Source organism: Leucopleurus acutus (genome assembly GCF_964270905.1).
Source record: "Leucopleurus acutus genome assembly, chromosome: 12".
Taxonomy (NCBI): Eukaryota; Metazoa; Chordata; class Mammalia; order Artiodactyla; family Delphinidae; genus Leucopleurus; species Leucopleurus acutus.
Genome location: NC_139154.1, coordinates 44,724,810 through 44,730,733, shown reverse-complemented (window position 1 = coordinate 44,730,733; position 5,924 = coordinate 44,724,810). Strand labels below are relative to the sequence as shown.

The window sequence follows — 5,924 nt, the reverse complement described above, 5'->3', positions numbered from 1 at the left end:
AATACAGTTTTTGTATTTACTGTTTTAAAATCTGGTCTGTCCCTTGATTTTTTTTATTCATACGGCTTTGGATTTTTATTACTTCTCATTTACTCCTTTATTCATTCAGTTGACAAATATTTGAGTGGCTACTGTGTTATGTGCTGGGTATGTCTTATGCTCTGGGTGATACAGCATGTAAGGACTTTATATCCCACTGGGGAAAGGTAGACAATCGAGTAATCAATACATAAAATAAAAATAAAATAAAAGGGCCAAGGATGCTAGGGGTAACTCTTTCATGTAGAATGAACAGAAGGACAACTTCTCTAAGACAAGGTGACTTTGAAACAGAGATATGAAGGAATCAAGGAGCCAGGCAGGGCAGGCTTTGTGGGTGTACTTACCTGTGTAGCCACACTTGATTTAATACTCTGCTGTTGCCATCTTAAGATTCTTAATAATTTTTTTAAAAAATACATTTCATTTTATACTGGGCCCAACAAATTATGTAGCTGGTCCTGGACCAGGAATGAGCCATGCGATAGTTGGGAGAAGAGCACTCCGGGCAGAGGGCACCCGTGAGAACACAAGAGCTGAAATGAACAAGGAACAGAAGGCCAGTAAACTGGAGTGGGGAAGGCAAGAGGCGAGAGTGACAGGAGCTGACATCAGGGAGGTGGGGGAGAGTGGACCCTTGGAATTGGCTGTCACTCTGAGTAAGATGGCAAAGCCATTGACCAGAGTGGTGACATAATTTGACCTTCATTTTAAAGCAATTATTCTGGACTTGACTTATTTGGTTATTACGCATTCACTGTAAGATTTACCTATTTCCCAAAATAGACTAACAGCAATTTTACCAAAATTAGCTACATAACTGATAAAGAAGCCTTTTTAATTTTTTAAATTCAAAATGTTAAATAAAGATTTTAAATACTTCATGAAAGTAACAAATTATCAACTCCCTATGGTTATATAGACTAAACCTTTTAAAAAAATTTATTCCTTTCCTAGACAGTTTGAATTTTTAGAACCTTACAGCTAAACTTCCTAAACACAAATATTCCTGTCCACAGAAATATCCTTTTCTTTACCTATTTTTACTGGAAAAGGGACTGTACATATCCTAGAGAAGGTTTAATCTTCTGCTATACTTCAGTTTCCTCCCTTGAGAGAGAGAAGAAAAAAAATCATGCTCCATTGTTGAATAACACCACTATTTCATGAAAGAAGATGTTTCTGCCAAATGTCCAAGGGAAGGAATCTTACTCAATTCTATTGCTGGTTAGAGCGTTTCTTTTTGAAAAAAATAAAAATTACAAGTTTCTGAAATGCAATCTGAAGATTATCCAGTATTAAATATATAGAATTTTTAAAATGGATATAAGAGCATGAAAAGGAAATTTAAAGCTACCAAAGGATATTCTAGAGTGAAAGAGGGAAGTACTGTGTACACAAAGTATATTAGAGCCTTATATTTGTAGTTATAGAGGTACCTTTGTAATGTGGGTCCAGTGTGACTGTCAAAGTTGATGCGAGGCTCTTGGAAGAGGAAAATATAATGCATGTAGCATCCTTCCAGCACTTTGCACGTACTTTGGCATCTTTTATCTCACTATATCCTCACCATTCCTGAAATGGGTAAGTTGGGTTTTATTTCTAATGTGAGATGAAGAAATGGAAGCCTAAAGAATTTAAATAATTAGCTCACAGTTGATAGCACACCACTGACAAAACAGGAATCTAGACATCTTGACTCTCAGTTCAATGCTCATCCCATGTCCTCATACTTGTTCCCTTGATGTTAAGCAGATGAAGCGGCAACTGTGTGTGCTTTGTGAAATAGACCAAAACAAATCTATTGTACAATGATCACTGATGGTGGTGCAAGGAGCAAAAAGAGATAGGAAAAAACCACACACACACTGTTTAAAAGGAATATAAATTGGAATTCTTCACAATGAAAAACTTCTGTTTTGCAAACGATACAGTTAAGAAAATGAAAAGACAAGCCATGGGCTAAGAGGAGATATTGGCAAAACAGAAAGGAGTTGTATCCAAAATATGTAAATTGCTCTGCAAATTCAATAATAGGAAAACCTCCAACCAATTAAACATGGAAGAATATTTGAAGACACTTCACCAAAACACAGGGATGACAAATAAGCCCAGGAGAAGTTGCTCATCTTCACTAGTCATCAGAAAAATGCAAATTAAAATCACAATGAGACACTGCTACACACCTAATACAAAGGCTAAAATAAAAATATCAGACAATATCAAGAGGTGATAAGCATGTTAAGTGACTGGAATTCTCATATCTTGCTGGTGGGAATGCAAAATGTACAACCATTTAGCAATTTTTTATAAGTCACTGAACAACCCAGAAATGCCACTCCTAGATATTTACCCAAGAGAAATGAAAACATGATCACAGAAAGGCCTGTGCCTGGATGTCTATAGCAGCTTAGTTCACCATTTCTCTAAACCGAAAACAACTCAAAATGCACTTTAATAAGTGGATAAACAACTGTGGCACATCCATGTAAAGGAACACTATCCTGCAGTGAAAAGTACTGAAGCGTGTAACACCCTGGATGAATCTTGAATGCATTCTGCCAAATGAAAGAAGCCAGACTCAAAAGGTTGCATACTTTATGATTCTGTTTACATGATAATCTGGAAAAGGCAAAAACGGATCAGTAGTTGCCAGGGGCTGAAAATAGAGGGAGAGCTTGATTGCCAAGGCACATAAGGACATTTTTTTTTTTTTTTTGTGGTACGCGGGACTCTCACTGTTGTGGCCTCTCCTGTTGTGGAGCACAGGCTCCGGACGTGCAGGCTCAGCGGCCATGGCTCACGGGCCCAGACACTCTGCGGCATGTGGGATCTTCCCGGACCGGGGCACGAACCCGTGTCCCCTGCATCGGCAGGCGGACTCTCAACCACTGCACCACCAGGGAAGCCCCACGTAAGGACATTTTTTGTAGGAGATGGGACAGTTCTAAATCTTGCCCCTGGTAGCTGTTACATTATTTGTAACCTGATGTGTTAAACTCATAGAATTGCATATCAAAATGGTCAATGTCATACGTAAATTATGCTACATTTAAAAAGGAATACAAATACATAAAATCTAGTTGAAATCAAAAGACATGATAACTAGTTGATGTCAAAAGAACAAATATGCCAGACAATAAAAAACATAAATTGTCCAAAGTGTCTCCTATTTGACAGTAAACTTAAATTAGCAGTTGAAATGTCCAATTACTATCTTTGAAAGTGAAACTGAATCTAACATCTGATTGGTTAGAGTCCATGTACAACTTTGAAAACTACATATTAACGATAACTTAAGAATGAAATAGAGCAATGAGTGATCTAAATAGCTATTTAATATAATTTTCTAAATGAATTAACCAAAAAGGCCTTTACTTACTAATTTATTCAGCTATACAGAAATACAGAAATAATCTGAATAATCAAGCCTCCAGGATATAAACTGGAAAATCTTTACTCAACAAAGGCAAATAGCCTGAGGCGCCACTTGCGGTGGGGCGGCGGCAGGCAGCGGCGCACTGGCAGCCCTGTGGGGCGGCTGCCGGATTGCGGCTCGGGGGCGGTCGCACGAGGGCCCCACACGGGGCCCTTATGCAGGGCACCTGGGACCGCCCCAGACATGAAGTGCTACCTTTGGGAGCGCTACCGGGAGGCGAAGAGGAGCACGGAAGAATTGGTTACTTCAGTTATGAGCAACTTGTAGAATCCAGATGCCATCTTCTCAAACAATGAGATGGGCCTGTTGGACATTGAAATCTACAGCTTGATATCTACGGCTTTGATTATGATTACTCCTTGGTGTTTTATTCTAAGCACCTCCACACACTGATATTTAATGCCACTCGGGACCTTCTCATCAACGAACACAGGTATCCCATGGAAATCAGGAAGTATGAGTACGACCCAAACTTTGCAATCGGTGGACCGCCTTATGATGTGCAGCTGTGGTCTTGATGAAGATCAGTGCTTTTCATTACATCCAGCTGGGAACTGTCTACAGAGGCCTAAGCGCGGTCCCTGATGAGGAAGTCATTGAAATGTACCAGGGCTCCCATGTGCCTTTGGAACAGGTGAGCAACTTTTATGAGAGTTCCCACGGAAACACCATGACATCATGTCCATGTTCATGGACATCTTCTCCCTGCCCGAGATGACCCTGCTGTCCTGTGTGAATGAGTACTTTCTGAAGAACAGCATCGACTATGAGCCTGTGCACCTGTACAAAGACGTCAAGGATTCAATTCGGGAGGTGCACACCAAAGGAATCATGTACAGAGCAGTTGAAGCAATATTGAAAAGTACATCTGCTACCCTGAGCAGACCCATGCAGTGTTGGCCAAACTGGCTGATCATGGCAAGAAGATGTTTCTCATCACCAATAGCCCCAGTAGCTTTGTGGATGAAGGGATGAGGTATATTGTTGAAAAAGATTGGAGGGACCTGTTTGATGTGGTCATCGTTCAGGCGGAGAAGCCAAACTTCTTTAGTGATAAGTGAAGTCCCTTCCAAAAGGTGAATGTGAAAGGCATCTTACTCTAGGATAAAATCTACACGTTGCAGAAAGGCCAGATTTATAAGCAGGGCAATTTAGATGAACTTTTGAAGTTTACTGGATGGAGGGGATCCAAAGTGTTGTACTTTGGTGACCATATATACAGTGACCTGGTGGACTTGACCCTAAAGCATGGCTGGTGAATGGGTGCAATTATCCTGGAATTGAGATCTGAGCTCAGAATCATGAACATGGAAAAGTACATTCAAACAATTACCTGGCTACACACCTTGACTGGGTTATTGGAGCAGATGCAGGTTCACAGAGATGCGGAGTCACAGCTGGTTTTGCAGGAGTGCAAAAAGGAGAGGAAGGAGTTGAGAGAAATGACCAAAGTTTCCTTCAGCGCCCAGTTTGGAAGCTTGTTCCGCATAGACCAGAACCCCACGTACTTCCTGCGGCGCCTGTTGCGATTTGCCGACATCTACGTGGCATCCCTGAGCTGCCTCCTGAGCTGTGACATCAGCTACACGTTCTACCCCTGGAGGACCCCACTGCAGCACAAGCTTCCTGCCTGGTCCGACAGGCCCCCGGCCACCAGGCTGCCACTCCTGCAGGAGGCCCAGGCCAAGTAGCCAGTGGCCCAGCCACGCTGGGCGCGAAAAGCCAGGATCAGCGGCGGCCCCGCGCTGGGCAGACTTTGTGTGGACGTGACTGTCGCTTACAGACATGCCTTGTGATATCTGTTTTGTACATTACGGAGGATACCCCCCAGCTCGTGAAGACAGGAGCTAGCAGCCCACGGGGACTGCCTTCCTGTACATGTGGGGACAGCGGCTGGCTTCATGTCAACACCCTGTGATCAGCCTTCTTGTTTACTAAGGTACCGTAACTGGTGTCAGATTTTCTGGGACGGGGAGGCTTCTTGATACCATCTCTGGATTCCAGCAGGTGACGTTTTGAAACTCTTCTTGACTCTTCCATGGAAAATGCAAGGAAAAACTGAACATTCACAGGCCGTGCAGGGGCCCAGTGACGTGCGCCGGTGAACTGCTCACAGAAAGCTGATGCTTGAGCGAGCGCTCCGATAGCGTACCACGATGTCAGCGGCAGAGATGGTCCCTAGATGACAGCCGGTTCCCAGATATCTTCTCATACTAGGGCTTTGGCACTCTGGTGCCTCACTTGAAAGCAGACTCAGCCTCTCTAGAAGTCTTTCGTGAGAAAAAAGAACAAGAGAAGTTGCAAGTCCTTCGTCTTGATTGTCCTCAGTATCCGTGTCCCGTGTCCTGCCCCCTGCAGGGGAAGGATCATTGTGCCCCAAGTGATGGGCAGGTTCACTCTTTCCCCCAGAAAAGGAGGGCAAAGAGAGAAGAGCTTCTGGTTAAAT

General features: G+C 42.9%; 1 pseudogene across 1 annotated transcript; it reads left to right on the top strand.

Moving 5' to 3' along the window:
- The first annotated feature begins 580 nt into the window (after positions 1–580).
- On the top strand, positions 581–5,169 carry LOC309969587 (5'-nucleotidase domain-containing protein 3-like; annotated as a pseudogene). Its single transcript has 2 exons — positions 581–698; positions 3,550–5,169. The product of its transcript is annotated as a 5'-nucleotidase domain-containing protein 3-like (transcript).
- The last annotated feature ends 755 nt before the right edge of the window (positions 5,170–5,924 follow it).